Source organism: Phyllostomus discolor, chromosome 8 (assembly GCF_004126475.2).
Source record: "Phyllostomus discolor isolate MPI-MPIP mPhyDis1 chromosome 8, mPhyDis1.pri.v3, whole genome shotgun sequence".
NCBI lineage: Eukaryota > Metazoa > Chordata > Mammalia > Chiroptera > Phyllostomidae > Phyllostomus > Phyllostomus discolor.
Window position 1 is genome coordinate 89,012,344 of NC_040910.2, and position 17,158 is coordinate 89,029,501.

Consider the following 17,158-nt stretch of genomic DNA (forward strand, 5'->3'; position numbering starts at 1 on the left):
AAGGTCTAACCTGAGCTTAGCAAATACCAAGCTGCTCAATTGCAGGCGTGTGTGCTGCAGCTGCCGTCCCTTCCAAGACCAGGAGCGGCTGATGTGAATTGCTCTCGGTTCTACTTAAAGGCTGAGCTTTTTAACGTCATCAGTTTAAACTACACTCAGCAGCCAGCCGCACTTGTGAATTTTCAGAAAAACAAAGTGAAATGCTCTCTGTGTAACATGGGCCTGCTGCAGAGGAGAAGCCCGGCCTCCTCTGTCTCCCTGTACGGAGGAGACGTTTCCGTGGTTTCGTGTCAAGCCCAGCAATACACACGGGCCTTCAGTGATGTGCAGAGCATTGTGCAATGTATTGGGTGAAGCTGTCCTTCCCGGACATCTGGCCTCTTTGGGAGCTCACGCCTTCCAGAAAAGCACCGTCGCCATAAAACCCTGAACTAGTTTCAGCTCTTCTTAGATCGCCTTGGGGTGGTCCTGCTGTTACTCAGGGAGCTCCCTTCTGATCCCATGGAAAGTCTTAGGACAAATATGGAATACTAACGAGGAAGTCAACAAGCTCCTTTCTGATGAGTGGCGCCTGACTCATTTCCCCGTGCTTCGTGCTCCCAGGGACCCCCACTGGGAAGCTTGTTTGCATCGATACAGACACTCCACTTCGTCTTCCAGCTTCGTAGCCAGTCCTTTCTCTGGGTCATAGTATTATTCTTTTCTGGATGCAGTTTGACCAAGGAAATGAGGGGTGAATAGCCATTCATCCAATAGTTTTTCACTGGGTACTCACTGAGTGTGACATACAGTGCTAAGATGGGGACATGGCATTGGGCAGAAGGGACACTGAGGGTCCCTTTCCTCAGGACACCCCCCCCACACATCTAGCAACAGAGACATACAATAAAGAAATAATCACATGTGTACATGAAGGGAAACTGAATTTGGAAGGAGATTGGGAAAGATGTTCTGGAGGAAATGGTGTGCTGAGCCCCTACAGGATGGAGAGTGCTGGGGCGCTGAGCTCCAGGCGGAGGTAGCAGCGTGCGTGGGAGCCCCGAGGTGGCATGAATGAGGCAGCAAGAGAAGGCCAGGACGACAGTGAAACAAGGAAGAACGGCACCCGGGAGGCTGGACTAGGGGGGCGGGCCTGCGTAAAGACACGTAGATTTTATTCCATTCAAGAGCAAGCGAATGCCTTTTAAGAAATCAAATGATATGGTTTGATTCATCCTTTTGGAAGATTGCTCTGGATGGAGCGTGGCCTGGAAGGGAGCAGAGTAGAAGCCAGGAAACCCCCGAGGTCATTGGCACGGTCTGCGTTATTGGTTATTTAGATTCTTTGGCGGCTCGGACCAGAGGGCTAGGAGCAGATGGTTGTAAGGTACATTTTGAAGGCAGAATTGACAGGGATTAGGTCTGGACTGGATGTGAATATAAGGGAAAAGGGAGAGTCAGGTAACCTTAAGGTTTATGACTTAGATAGCCGGTAGGTGGGGATGAGAAGAGAAATGATTTTGGAGAAAGACGGATGGACCTTGTGATGCCAGTGAGACATCTAGGACGAACAGAAAAGCGCCTGGAGCTTAGACAAGAGAGCTGGGCTGGAGACAAACTCGAGAGTCTTTCACTAACAGAAGGTATTTGAAATCCTTGGTATGAGTGAGAGGGAGACAGTGTAAAGTATAACAGTAAAGGGGCTCAGGTGCGAGCACTGAGGAATGGCAGCATTTGGGGAGCAGGAAGAGGATGGGGAAGTCCCAGGAGTCTTCCAAGAATCGGCCAGAGAATTAGGAGAAAAACAAGGAGAGTGTACAAGGAAGGCAAGTGTCAAGAGGAAGAGCGATCACACTCTTGCTGTCGTGAGATCCAGTACGATGACAATGGAAAACTGTCCTGTAGACAAACGGTCTCAGCTGGGGGCAGTCTTGCCCTACAAGGGTGCTTACGATGTCTGGAGAAATTTCTGGTTGTCACAACTTGGGGGTGCTACTGGCAACTAGTGTGTAGGAGCCAGAGATACTGCTAAACATCCTCTGATGCAGCGGTCCCCAACCTTTTGGGCACCAGGGACCAGTTTTGTGGAGGACAGTTTTCCCATTGTCCAGGGCAGGGGAGTGGTTTCAGGATGCGCTTAATTCAAGCACATTACAGCCAAGCTCACCTCCTGCTGTGCAGCCGGGTTCCTAACAGGCCTAGACTGGTACCCATCCACAGCCTGGAGGTGGGGGACCCCTGCTAGATTGCACCAGACAGCCCCCACAGCAAAGAACTATCTGGCCCTAAATGTCAGTAGTGCCAAGACTAGGAACCCTGCCCTAGAGGAAAAGGTTACTGGGGTGGAATGGAAGTCTGAATTCAGCTCATCACACCCAGAGCCACCCCACCTGCCCTGGAGTCTTCGGGTTACTTAATGCGTGTGGAAGACAGAGGGCACAGACCGCTCAGCACAGACAGCACACTTGTCAAGGATGGCTTCCCAGATCACTACCCTGCGTTACAGGTAGAATTCTTCCTGCAGTTAGACCTCAAAGGAAAACTCATTATTGCAGGCATAATTGAGAGCCTGCAATAAAATCTTAGAAAAAGGACGCGCTATGGGACTGACTCCCTTGTGACCCCAATCCCACCAGCCTTCAACCTCCAGAATCCAGACTGCAGTGGGAACCCACCGAAAGGGAGAGACGTGAGTTTCCTAGGCTGTTTTCAGTTGAGTGTTGCTAACCAGGGACTGAAAATAACAACCAATTCAGAAGGCAAACTATCTCCAAGTAAATGTCTCCTCAGTACACTGTAAATAATTAACACCCCCTTCTCCACCCCAAGAGTTTCCTTCTAAAATAAAATCTAACCGTGTCACTTTCTGCTTAAAACCCCTTAAAACCCCTTGCTGCCTGGGAGGAAGCCCAGCCCCTTAGCATGGCCCTCTGCCTTCTCCACTCCCCAGTCCTCCCCACCTCTGTGCCACTCCCCTAGGGAGCATCCAGCCATTTCTCCTTAGAGGGCAGCTCAAACACGACCTCTCTAGGGGGCCTTCCTGGGCATCCCGCACCCCAGCCCACTGTCTGCGGAGTTCTGGTCTGTGGATTCCAGATCGTGCTAGCTCGTGCTAGCTCACAGTTATATCAAGAGTTCCATGAAGACAAGAGCTGTCTTCTCCGTCACCATGTGTCAGCAGCTGGTACGGCGCTGGCACACAGCAGATGCTCACGTAATGGTTGTTGAATGAGTGAGTGAAAGCCATGGGCTTTATTTTTCCTTCCAGCAGCCACAATTTCAGAGCGAGCGCCATCAAAGAAAATGAATTGGTTGCCATTAAGCTAACAGTTGTGAATCAGAGCTCCATTTTTTTAAAAATCTGAGGCACACAGCTTTACAGGGTTTTTTTTCCCCCAATCCATCTTTATAAGTTGACTGTGTCAGCATCATAAATAGGAATGCATTTTCTGTGGAGCAAGCTGCAGTGCCAGTGGGCTGAATCTGCTCGGGGATTTTTGATGCTTAGGAATTCAGACCTGGGTTATCTAGGTCACCTCCCTCCACCCAGCTGCCGTCACACACGCCACCATCCAGACCCAAGAAGAGGATTAAAGCACTCTTTTCTTTTTCCATTTCTCCTTGGAAACCTCCCAGCCACACAATCAAGAATGCTGCTCTCCATAAGGTGACCGGAGCTGGGAATTTTCCTCTGGGTGCCCTCTGCCTGGTGGCTCTTGTGCCACCCCTAGCCAGGGACCCAGACAGACGCTGGCAGCCCGGGATCAGCTGATTGCCTTGCCCGGTGGTCTCCGCATTCTCTTTTTTCCAGAGCTGCTGTTTCCTATCCACCTTCAGGGCCTGAGCTTCACCTCTCTAGAACCTCTTCCTCTCAAGTTTTGTTCCCTCATATCCATCACAGAACTCTGCAGGGCGTTACTGTATTTAAAAAAAAATCAGTGTGATTTCTCAGGCACAGAGTACACCCATCGGTCTCAACACAGCCCCACCAGGGCCCTGTCCCCGTCAGAGTCAGAAAGCTCGCGTTAGCACCACCAACGCTGCAAACAGGAGGTGAGGCCAAAATCCGAGCAAGTTGTGCTTGTTATGTGGTTGATATGTGGGTTGTTGCCTCTTACCAAGACTCCCATCCCAACCCTTTGAAGCTCTGCCACGGTTTCCAGGCAAACATCGCAGCCCGGGAAGGAGGAACTCTGTACACTAAGAACTCTGTTGCAGAACACCCGCAGAGGTGCGGCCAATGGCCCATACCTGCAAAGCTGAGCAGCTTAGGGCACAAGGACTCATCTCAACACCTGGCTGAGGGCTAGTGCAGCCTGGACAACCCCCAACAGTCAGTCTTAGAGAGCCCTAACTGGGGCGTTTCGTGTTGGCTCATGTATAGTCCCTCGCTCTCCCTGCCGGATTCACTACTGGATTCCTAAGGTTTGGCTTCCTTCAAAAGGCAAGGAGTGACCAGAGAAACGACATCTCTGTCGGCCTCCTCGAGGCTGCCACCCGCAGCTCCCCCAGAGATGCAAATGTGGGGGGCATAGCAGCTTCTGAATTGTCAGACATGCCTTGAGTAGAAAGGGGGCGGGGGGAGAAATGTAATTCCTTAGTGAAAGAAGTTTAGAAATAGAGGATTTGTGTGTGGGGGGGGGGGCTTCATCTTTTTTTAAATCTTCATTGAGAAATAAATGTAAAGCAAAGCGGAGTCTCTAGACCAGTGGTCCTCACTACTGGTGAGGTTTGCCCCCCAGGGGGCCCCTGGCAAAGTTGGGAGACATTTTTGATTTTTGCCACTGGGTGGGGCTTGTTTGGCATCTAGTGGGCAGAGGCCAGGGATGCAGCTAAACATCCTATAATACGCAGGCTGCCCCCCGCCCCCCCCCCCCCCCCCCCCGAGCTGTATTATCCAGCCGGAAATGTCAGAAGTGGCAAAGTCGAGAAACCCTGCTATAGACCAATCCAAGGAAAGGAAATTTACTAAAGCCTATTGGCGGCAGGATTCATTCATGAGTTTCTTTAATTTGCATTTATTCAGTGCCTGCCCTGTGCCAGCCTCTGTGCTAGGCACTGAGGCAACAAAGGCCATGATTGTGTCTAATCTCTACCATCCCTTGAACTTGATCCTCTTTTTACAGAAAAAGCAAGTTCCTCTTTCCCTTCATTCTGAGGGGAGTAAAAGGTGTCTCCATCTTGCCAGGGATAAGTAGAGCATAGTAACGTTAATGGGGAAATGTACAGTGTTTGGGACCCAGGTAGCAATGAAGGACAAAGGATAACAGCTTTCCTAGAAGCATGGGCCCCTGGAGTCGTACAGTTGAATGCAGGACAGTGCAGGGGAACTTCTGGGCAGAATTTGATTTTGAGCCTTCCCCCTTGAGCTGGGTGACCAAGAAAGGGGCCTCTTCCTGTCAGCCCCGGGGCCGAGACGGTCACCTAGACTGAGAAACCATCGGCGGCCAGTCCGTTGGTCACGCCAATCTAATAAATACCTGTTGAACGCTCTCTTAAGGGAGAGAGAACAGAACAAAGAGAGCTGTATCTAACTTTCCAGTAACTGTCAGGGGTGAGAGATTAAGTGCTATTTGCTCAGTACGATGGGCCCCCAGAAAGGGAACAGAGAGACAAGTAAATATTATCATACTTAGCCGTACCCTTCAGTACAAAGTGCTTTGTCCAGCCCACTCGGCTCCCTCAAATTAAAAATGTTTTCATTTTGGTCCACATCTTAGCGCTTGAGGGTGGTAGAATTTTCACGTAGCTCCCAGTGGCCAGATTGGACGCAGCTGCCTCATGCTGGGGTGCGTAGTTGAGTTTAGTTGGTTGTGTTGTTATTGTCATTTTTCCCCTTTTCCCTCCATCCATCTGTTCCTTTCTGAGAATAGCGCAGCTGTTTCATGATGGGTTCCAAGTGACTGGGGTGCTGGGCGCCTCTTGGGTAATACGAGGGCTGACTGCACCGTTGGTATAGGGAGAGGGGAGAAGGCCCCCACTGCCACCGTGCTGTCTGGTGATCACCCCTAGAAGTGGGGTCCAAGCCTGCAAAGGAGATCAATGGGGGGGCAGGGGGTGGTCCCCAGCAGCTTCTGCATCGCAGGACCCTGGGTGCCACCTCTGCACGGGGTCTGAGGAGGCCAGTGCCATTAGAGAGGGAGGCACTTGGTGGCGGCTTCCGGAAGTGGCGGGAGCAGTAGATGATGAGGGATACCATGGAAAGAAAGGACAACATTTTTCAGTGGAAGGTTCTGTCCCTTGCTCCCTCAGAAGCCCAGAATAGGCAGGTGTTCTTTCCCAAGGGGTCTGCTGTCCTTCCCCACCCCCCAGTGGCCCCAAGAGGAAAGCAGCATGTGGCGGCCATATCTTCACAAGTGGGGAGCCTGGGTGATTGCCTGGGAAACTGGCTTTTTCTCTCCCGATCCTCCCCTTACATTGCACTGTGCATCTATCCGGGTTGATGGTACTGAGGCGGGAGGGGTGGGGGCGGCCAGGGGTTGTCCGATGGCCGGTCTCCAGCCCAGTGAGAAGCTCAGATGATCTTTGAATGGCTTCCTCTGTGTGGGAATGAGGGTCCATTCAGCCTGGCCAGGAAAGCTGGAAGGAAATGCTACCATTCCTCAGATCTTTGAGAACAGATCATCTGTGCAGACCCTGTACAAGACATTGGATGGGGATGTAGCCTGTGGGACAAAATGAAAGTAGGACACTCAGCTTTAAGAAGCTTAGGGCAGTTGGCAGGAGAAGGCCTCATGACAGCACAGCCTGAGGCAGCCGCAGGAGAAATGCCCCCAGGAGATTCATTCCCTGTGCTTGGTGGTCACCGCATGATGACAAGGAGGGGCAGGTCTGGACACGGAGGTGGCCAGGGCAGGCCTTCTGAGAGCGGGGGAATCTGAGCCGGGCCTTCAGACAGTGTTTATCTTTATTGTTCATCCGTTCAGAAAGTAGTACGTGATCTTTGTAAAAAAAAAAACTCCAATGTGCTATAAATAAGTAACATTGAAAACAAACGTCCTGTGACTCCTCATCACACAGATAGCTGTTGCTCAAGTTGGCATTTATGGTGTTTATACTTAAACATAATGCATAAATTACATTGTTCTGTAAAAATAAACTTACAGTGCGCACCACTGTACAACATGCATTTTCTCACTAATGCTAGAAGCTTGCGGTCTCCTGGAGAAGCATGCTTCTCTCTGGCGGGTTGGGTGATGGTGTCTAATGTGCCATTGCCCAGTTATGTCCTCTGTGGGCCTAGCTCCGTTTGGTGAGCACTTAGGTTGTGTCCACTCATGTACTGTTTTAATACTGTAGGAAACATCCTCATGTGACATCCTTTGGGCATTGTCCTAATGTTTCTGAAGAATAAGTTCCAAAAGTGAAATTGTTGCATCAGTGCTAGGTGCAGCTGAAGTGCCCCACTCAAAACCATACTGAGTTACCCTCTGACCCGCATCTGCATGAGAGCAAACTGAAGTCTGAAGATGAGAGAGATCAGAAAGTCAGTACAGTGAGTGAGGGCAAAGGCAGTGGCCAGGGTAGGAGTCCCAGCGCATCGTCAAGGGACAGTGGTGTCTGGCTGAGACAGAAGAGCCCTGAGTGTCCAGCCAAGGAATTTGGATTTTTTTATTCCACAAATAGCCTAGGGCTTTCAAAGCAGGGTCATCAGCTGTTATGCAAGGGAGAGAGGCTAGCTCTCCCAGGGGGTGCTGAGGGAGGCTTCTGGACCCCCAGCGGGTTAGGGCCCTCCTGCCCATCAAGCTACTTCTCTCCCTCTTCCGCTACCCCTTTTGTGAACAAATCACCTTCAGCCGTCTTGACAGCAATAATATTTTGTAACGAAAAGAAGCCTTAGGAAATAAAACGACATGAAACAGTAGTCCAGCCGCCAACAACCCTGGTTACATCATTTTTAAACCAATCATGGGCACCTCATTTCCCAAGGAACAAATAGCTGTTCTCTTTCAGATCTCATTTCTTCCCATGAAAGAGGGCTGGGTCACCGAGTCTCACCCAAGCACCATGTCTAGGGCCGGTTTTTAGAACCCCTGCTGTTCTTTTGGCCTAAAAATGTGGAGCCTACTGAAATGTTTTAAGCAAAGCCGATTGTTACTAGCAAAACAGTAGCGCCCGACTCCATCCTGGGAAAAAGTGTTTTGTTTTTAATTTTCCAAGAGAAGAAATTGTTAACTGCCGCAGTAATCTGCACGAAGCAGGTGCCCCAGAACTCTGTGCCCAGAGTGGCAGTGGCAGATCCTATCAATTGGATTTGATAGTGAAATGCCAGACCAAGTAGGTCAAACAAAATTAAGGTAAATGAATTCCTAAATATCAGGTCAAAACCAGAGATTCCAAGTCTCTGCCAGGAGTGGGGTTGCTAGTTATGGCATTGAGTTACTGGCTCCATAGAAGGAGGCTTTGGGGAAATGGCTCCATGGCCTAAAAGGAAAGATTCATCCAAGCAAAGCACCCACGGAACGGAGAAGCCCTTGGGCTTGCTGGAGAGGGGTCGGTGCAGGAGGCAGCCCCTGGAACCCATGCATGGGGGTTCTCAGCCCATGCTTCCCGTGTGCAGATGACCCAAGGTAATAAGGGGCCTAGGCTTTGGTCATACAGCCATGGCACTTCATCCTCCCCAGTTACTGCATCTTGAACCTCTTCCTCCCTCCAAATAAGTGGGTGGATGGAGAGACGTGATGTGAAGGGCTAGGCAGAGCATTAAAATGACTAGCACTGTCCTCGGCACCTGGTAAGCCTCCTCCCCGCTTTGACTCTGGCATGGACATCGGCAGGTATATGTGGCTGGGATGGCTGCTCAGTAGAAACCACGTGTCTTTGGAAAGTGGCTGCTGTGGGAGGTGCTGTGGTACTTGTTTGCATACTGCTTTTGATTTGTTGGCATGAACAGGGAAGAGAAACAGGGTTGAGTCCAATCACTCCAGTTCTCAAGATCACAGAATCCTCTGCAGGTACAACAAGATCCTCCAGAAAATAGAGCCATTTGTACTGCTGAGACTTTTTTAAAAGGTGTTGTTTATACATGTGTTATTATTGTTCGACCTGAATTCAGAATGCTACGTGTCTCTGATACTTTACTTCGAAGAAAACTTAGAAGTTACATTTACTGTTTGTGCGCCAACCCGGGCAGCCTGTGGCCCTGGGGTCCCAGGAGGGCACCCAGCGATCTCTGTGTAAATGTACCAGGTTTAGGGAAATAGCCCCAGGGCAGAGTCACCTAGCCTTTTTTGTGCCATGACACATGTGGGAAAGGATCTGTTTTGACCGGCATGTCAGGGAGGAGCTCCTGGTCACAGATGACCAGCCCTCAGGGTCAGAGGGTCCAGTCTGTTACCCAAGAGCGGAGAGGAGCACTGTTTTGTCCCGTCTACTATCCATTCAAGGTAGGGCAGCTTCGCTCAGGAGACATCAGTTTTCCGTACTCGGTTTACACCCGTTTTATTGTTATTTTACTTTTGTGGAGGGAAAAGGAAATAGCAACCTTAAGCCTGGAAGGCTGCCTGCTCCCCTGCCGAGGGAGGTCAGTACCGTGGAATTCGTGTGCTCTGTTGGGAGCCTGGTAGCATCCGTGGGGGCACATCCCCATGCTCTCCCTGCTGGCCAGTGGCACTGATTACAATACACGTGTTCTCCCAAACTGCTTCTGAGTTGGAGCCTGGCTTCGGATCAACAATCTAAGCTTATTTCCTCCAATCAGAGACTCTAATCAGTGTCCTCCTGGTGCTCTGGCTTGGTGTTGTCTAAGCCCTTCCCCAGCCGACACTCTCCGAGTCTAAGGCTACGACTCTGGGATGAGGGGAGCGGTATTTTTCCCCTTGAAAAGTAAGACCTGGCCCAGTGATTCTCTCTGGCACTTTCTCTATTTATTCAGACTCCAAGTACAACTGTTCAGCTTCTGCTCCAAAAATATCCACGAAAGCATAGGTGTTATTAAGTCGCTTGTCTTCATCTGTTCTTGTTAAGGGGCTCAAAGAAAGACATGCAATTACTAGGTCATTAACTTGGGCCTCAGAAGTTTCAACAGATTTCTTACAGAATTGCTAAACCCAGCTTTAGAGGGATGACGGGAACTAACTTTTGAGAAAAACAAGTCATTTATTCAGTTATATCATTTAACCCTAACAACCCAGTAGGATAGATATCGTCTCCATTTTATAGATGAGGAAGCTGAGGCTCAGGGACTCTAAGTAATTGCCGGGAATTTCAGGAAGCCTAGATTCAAACCCCAAAATGTCCAACCCAAAAGATTGTGCTTGCCTTCCCCCACCAAGCTGGCTTCTTCAGGTAAAACTCAAGGCACGAGCAACTGTTGTGTGTCCTGGAAAACACACTAGGGGATTTGTTTCCTCCTTGAATGTACCTCGTTAACCCGAGTCTCAGTGAGCTTATGCAAGGAGGACCTTGGGGAATCACGGGGTAAGTAGGAAGAGGGGCCTTTCCAGTCCTCAGTTACCCCTCTTAGGTTTAACGATCTAACAGACCTACTCCCCATCCTTTTGAGGGAAATTTCGTTTTTACAGACAGTCCAGAAAATAGCGGATTGGACAAAAGCAAACCTGGTCTGGACAAACAAAAACTGACCATCCTGCAACTGAGTGATGCAGGAACCTACTAAAGGGGCAAAAAGTTAAACCCTGCCCCCCAAGAATACACCACAGACCCAGCTCAAGAAACATTCCTTGTCTCATTTTCTTATCCCAACAGTCTTGGAGTTAAATAACTCGCCCAAGTATACACAGGTAGCAGTTGCTGGAGCAGAGATTCAAACCCAGGGATGTCTCATCCCAAAGCCTTTTCGGGCCCCCCTCGATTCTGCCCCACGGAATCCAGGACCCCGCAGAGGTGCTCCCAGGCCCAGTCAGCATTGAAATATGTTGTGTTATACATTGAAGGTTGAAATAACCCAAGGAATCCACTTCTCACTTTACCTGCTTTATGTATTGGGATTCCAAATGATATCATATTTGGAAAATATGGTTCTAAAGTCAAAATGGGTTTGAAATCTGTTTCACTTTTAAAATGAAAATCCTTTACTGCTTTCAAATTACAAGTGGATTGGCTTACTGAACATCTCGGCCTCATCTCTGTTCAACAAATTGGAGGTCCAAGTTTCCCAAAATAATGTAGTACAGGAGGAGCAAGCTCAATTTAGGGACAGCTAATCCCATGCTGATGTCTGTTGCCGTGTTGTAACTCATCAGGAATATAGGTTAGTCTGTTATCAGCTTTTGACTTAATAAATTCAAGCTGTCAGTGGGCCAAACTGTACATCATCAGTGTGTATCGAGGCTGTTAATGCTTCCTAGCCTGTGTGCAAACAGCACTGCCAAGGTCAGGGTGAGCGGGACAACGCACAATGTGCAGCCCCCGTGCAAAGGCAGCTGCAAACCGAGCCAGGTCCTGGCGGCCTTCCTTGATGGGAAGAGCTTAGCTCCCTGGGTCTTAGGAGAGCCGGTGCCTGGCCTGTCTGTCACATGCTTGGCAAGGCAGGGTCCCCTCCAGGGTGCGCTTCAATGACCTTACTGGATTTGAGGTTATCTTAAAAATATAAAGTCCTATCTATCAGTGCTGAAAGGAACAGGTTAGCATTATGCAGCAAACTGTTAGGGAGCCGTCTCTTGTTGCTCTGGAACTGGGAGCAAGGCTTAAAGCTGGGGACGAAAGAGTTAGGATTCCACATTCCACAGGCAGCTGTTAGTCCACCAAGGCCAGGTGCTCCCCAGGGTCAACCCAGATGGCCTTTCCCCAGGGCTCCCAGCATCCACCTCTTCCCCTTCCCAGTGTTTATTTACAGATGGGGAGGGGCATTTCCAGAGTCATTTGGGGGTGCACTTCTTGCCTATCCCCAAAGCCATGTGGAGGGAGTATTCAAAGACACTCGATTACAGAAATGAGGGTGTCTGCAAAAAAGCCAGCTATTTGCTGAGCTGCGACTCTGCAGGCCCGCCCTCCGTGCCACATCCCCTGAGACTGAAAGTTGGCCCCACTAGTTTGTAGTGGATCAGAGAGATCAATGCCTGCTGTCCTGCAGGAGATTTCTGAAGGAGGGGGCTTATGGAAGGTGCCCATAGCAGGGGCTGAGGTAGAGGAGAGTGAGTCTGGGAATAGGACAGGGGCATTCCCTTGGGCCATCTTTGGAAAAAAAAAAAAATGAAGATAGTAATGTACTTTATAGGTTTGTTGTGAGGGGAATTCTGGGCTGTTTTCTCTGGTCTGAACCCATTCCCCATTTCTCTGACACTAAGTGGATGGGTTTCCAGCAGTTTCATTCTGACACTCTCTACCTGGAGCTAACGTTAGATCCCCCAAGTTAAAGGGCTCAGTCCCACAAGACTGCTTCACTTGAGATGCCAGTCACAGGTCCCAAACCACCGATCCGACTAACCAGGGGTTTCCAACACAGGCTCTGGTTCACAGCAAGCACTTCATAAACACTAGGTAGTATGATTATTTGTCCCTCCCATCTTTTCTCTGACCATCTTTCTTGGAGTCCTCTCCCCACCCCCCTTTATTTATTGGTTTTAGATAGAGAGGAAAACGGAGAGAGAGAGAAACATCAATTTGCTGCTCTATCTATTTATGCATTCGCTGGATGCTCCTTGCATGTGCCCTGACGAGATCGAACCTGCAACTTTGTGGCGTGCTGGAATGATGCTGTAACCAGCCGAGCTACATAGCCAGAACTTGGGGTTCTCTCTCTCTCTTTTTAAAGATTTTACTTATTTATTTTTTTATAGAGTAGGGAAAAGAGGGAGGGAAACATCAATGCAGCAAATCTCAAAAGCATTGATGTGCTGCCTCTCTTATGTGCCTCGACTGGGAATTGAACCCACAGCCTTTCACTTTGCAGGCTGACACCCAACCAACTAAGCCACACCAGCAGGGGCTTAGGCTTCTCTTGATTTAATCTTCCTAGTCTCTAAAAGCCATCAGAAGTGGTCACCCTCAGAGGTCAGGACTGCTGACCATTAAATTGTTTTGTGTTTTATGATCCCATTTCCCTTCCTCGTGCTCCCTGTTCTCCAACTATGTAGAGTTTTGAGTTTTCCTGGCACTGAATTACTGTAACTGAGAAGGGCTCAGAACGCACACCGAAGCAATCCCCCCACCACGACCACCCTTTGTCTCCCTTTCTACCTGTCCAACGCAGCTTAGGAGTCAAGCTCCTTTAAGAGAAGTGCTTTGCCGACAAATAGCCCGAGCCACTCAGTGCTTGTGGTACACTGTAGTGCCCGGAGCTGCCCCGTAAAAAATAGCACTTTAGGTATCAACTGCTAACAAAGCAGGAATTGGCTGCTTCTGGCTATAATTTGCATTTAGGGGTTTTTGTGGGGGATTTTTTTTAAAGCTGATGCATAGCAGTTGACCTTTTAAGTAAAGTTTTAGGTCAGTTCTCAAGCATACTCTGAAAGGTCCTTAGTTCTGTTTCTTTGGTGGGTTTTTTTTCTTTTCCTTTTTCTTTTAAGATTAATTTTTTCTCCTTTTTTAAACTGTTGTTAAAGTACAGTTGTATCCATTTCCCTGCCCCACCCATCCCTACCTCCCACCCTTGATCCTACCCCCTTTGGCTTTGTTCATGTGTCCTTTGTACGTGTTCCGTGACGACCCTTCCCCCTTCTCTCCGTTACCCCTTCCTACCTCCCCACTGGTTACTGTCAGGTTGTTCTTTATTTCAATGTCTCTGGTTGTATTTTGCTTGTTTGTTTTCTTGATTAGGTTCCACTTATTGGTGAGGTCATATGGTATTTGTCTTTCACTGCCTGGCTTATTTCACTTAGCATAATGCTCTCCAGTTCCATCCATGCTGTCACAAAGGGTAAGAGCTCCTTTCTTTCTGCTGCGTAGCATTCCATTGTGTAAATGTACTACAGTTTTTTAATCCATTCATTTACTGATGGGCACTTAGGTTGCTTCCAACACTTGGTATTATAAATTGTGCTGCTATGAACGTTGGGGTGCATAGGTTCTTTTGAATTGATGTTTCAGGATTCTTAGGGTATAATCCCAACAGTGGAATTGCTGGGTTGAAAGGCAGTTCCATTTTTAGTTTTCTGAGGAAATTCCATACTGTTTTCCACAGAGTCTGCACCAGTCTGCATTCCCACCAACAGTGTACTAGGGTTCCCCTTTCTCCACAACCTCGCCAGCACTTCTTGTCTGTTGATTTGTTTATGATGGCCATTCTCACCAGTGTGAGATACACCAGTAGTATCTCATTGTGGTTTTAATTTGCATCTCTGATGACTCATGATGCTGAACATGCTTTCATGTATCTCTGGGCCCTCTGTATGTCCTCCTTGGAGAAGTGTCTGGTCAGGTCCTCTGCCCATTTTTTTTTCACCATTTTCTTTTATTATTATTTTTTAAATTTTAATTGTTGTTCAAGTACAGTTTTCTATCTTTTACTCCCATCCCAGCCCAACCCCCCTTTTTGCCCATTTTTTAATTGGGTTGTTTGTCTTCCTGGAGTGGAGTCATGTGAGTTTTTTTTAATATAGTTTGGAGATCAAACCCTTGTCTGAGGTATCATTTGCAAATATATTTTCCCATGCAGTTGGTTCCCTTTTCATTTTGCTGATGTTTTCTTTAGCCATGCAGAAGCTTTTTAATTTGATGAAGTCCCATTTGTTTATTCTTTCCTTTATATCCCTTTCTCTATCAGTGAAAATATTGCTGCGTGGAATATCTGAGATTTTCCTGCCTCTGTTCTCCTCCAGGACTTTTATGGTGTCATGACTTATATTTAAGTCTTTTATCCATCTTGGGTTTATTTTTGTGTGTGGTGTAAGTTGGTAGTCGAGTTTCATTCTTTTGCATGTAGCTGTCCGGATCTCCCAACACCGTTTGTTGAAGAGGCTATTCTTACTCCATTTTATGCTTCTGCCCCCTTTATCAAATATTAGTTGATCATCGAGACTTAGGTTTATTTCTGGGCTTTCTATTCTGTTCCATTGGTCTATGTGTCTGTTCTTATGCCAGTACTGGACTGTTTTGATTACCGTGGCCTTGTAATATAGTTTGATGTCAGATATTGTGATCTCTCAAAATTGCTATGTGGTTTGTTTGTTTTTTTAACAGCATTATTGAGATACTGTTAACATACCATACAATTCCCATTTGAAGTATGGAATTCAGTGGATTTTAGTATATTCATAGACATATACATGCAACCATCACTACCATCGGATTTAAAACATGTTTGTCACCCCTAAAAGAGACTCTGAATGCCTTAGCTGTGCCCACGTCCTGCCCCCTCCCCTCCCCCCCTTTACCTCACCCCAGCTCCAGGGAACCACTAATTTTTCTCTATGTAGATTCCTCTGTTCTGGACATTTTGTGTAAAGGGGATCCTTTAATATGCGGTCTGTTGGGACTAGCTTCTTTGAAAGCTCCTTATTTTTTATGTGTATCCCTTTTAGGGTTCAAATTCAAGAAATCTTGGTCTAAATTCAGGCCTAAATTTTACCTGGTGGAAATGGCCGTCCTTTGGAAGGAATGAGAAAATAATATCTGTAATACCTTGGAGTCTTCAAGAAAACTCCCAGAATGCAAGGGGAAAAATCTGACATGTGTTCTTAGTTCATTCCTATTTTAGGGTCGAGCATTATATTATAGTTACATAACATAGCAATTCCTAGCCAGTTACTACTTGGCCCTTTTTCATTTCACATTTATCAAAAACTTCTAATTTCAATTAACAGGGCAAGCCCCTGTTGGATATGGTCCTTTGTGGTTCAAATTGAAAGCGTAATTAATCATGGAGACTTGATATCTCAGAGAAAGTTGGCTAATAATATTCCGTTTGAGATGGATGCACACTCCAGCCCCACTCCAGGGTCTCCTGAGGGCTTCTTTTTATACTTCCCAGGTGTGAGACTGATTTCTCACAAACACTGGGGCAGTTTCACCTGGGCTGCATTAAGGAAGAAGCCCTAGTGTGTCGTCTTTGTTCTGCTCTGTCCAAGTGTAAGACGGATGAGGCCTGAAGGGGTGCTTGACCTTGAGGAAGCCTTCTAAAGAAGATGTGCCTGCACAGAAGGGGTAGCCTGTGAGGCCCATCTGGCCCCGGGGAGACAGTCCTGGCACCAGCTCACCTTCCTCCATACAGATGGGCTTGGACTACAAAGGTCCGATTTGCCATCTGCCACGCCTGGGGAGTGCCAGCAGGATCTGGCATCCGAGCTCTCATTGTGGACGAATTTAGAAGCCCCCAGCCAGAAGAGCCTACAGCCTGACACGGTCCCAGCCAGCCAGCTGCTGGGCAGAGCCCTCAGGCCTAAGCATTACTTTTAGAGCATTTGGCATCGGCCCGTGGACCCAGCTGCAGCTGGGTAACGTGAGGTTCAGTGCTCTGTGACCGAGCAAGTCAGCTGTGACCAAGTCCAACCCCCCAGTACCTGAGAGGGTGACCTTATTTGGAATTAGGTCTTCACAGAGATGATCCAGTTAAAGCGAGGTTGAGAGGACCCTTATTCAGTATGAGTGGTGTCCTTATAAAAGGGAGAAAGTTAGACAGAGATTGATGTGCACAGAGGGAAGACGATCTGAGGACATGCAGGGAGAAGGCCATGTGACTGGGGCGTGCATCTATGTGCCAAGGAATACCAAAACTGCCGCCAAACCGAACCACCAGAAGTAGGCAGAAAGGCATGGCACAAAGTATTTATAGCTCTCCGAGGGAGCCAGCTCTGCCCACATCTGGGTCTCAGGCTTCTGCCTGCAGACTGGTGAGACAACACATTTCCGTTGTTGGGGACACCCAGTTGGTGGCAGGTTGTTACTGCAGCCCTAGGAATCTAATACCGCTTCCCCATTGGGGGAAAGAGCCCTGTCCAGCTTGGAAGGTGAGTGGAAGGAGAGGATTGCGCTTGTCTGTGTGTAGCTTTCAAGTCTTCAAGAGGAAAGCTTTTAAGAAACCCCTAAGATGCTCACAGCCTATCTGACCCATCGTGCTGCTGGGAGGTAGCTGCCCGGGGTGTCCACCCACCAGGGAGGCTCCCAGGTGGCTCCTGCAGATGCCACCGTGTGGTCCCGGACCCTCCGTGGAATCGGTAAAATCGCTTCCCTGAGGGAGCAGCCTACAGTAGGGCGATGTCTTTGCTCTCTGCTTCATCATCCTGGAACCTGTCACTGAAACATAAGACAGAGATGGAAAGGAGTTGGTTCTGAGTCTGGA

The 17,158-nt window shown here is 48.4% G+C and overlaps 1 protein-coding gene across 3 annotated transcripts in view; it reads left to right on the forward strand.

Annotated features, from left to right (window-relative positions):
* Nucleotides 1-17,158, forward strand: part of PITPNC1 (phosphatidylinositol transfer protein cytoplasmic 1) — a 225,825-nt gene that overhangs the window by 182,659 nt on the left and 26,008 nt on the right. The window lies entirely within an intron of this gene.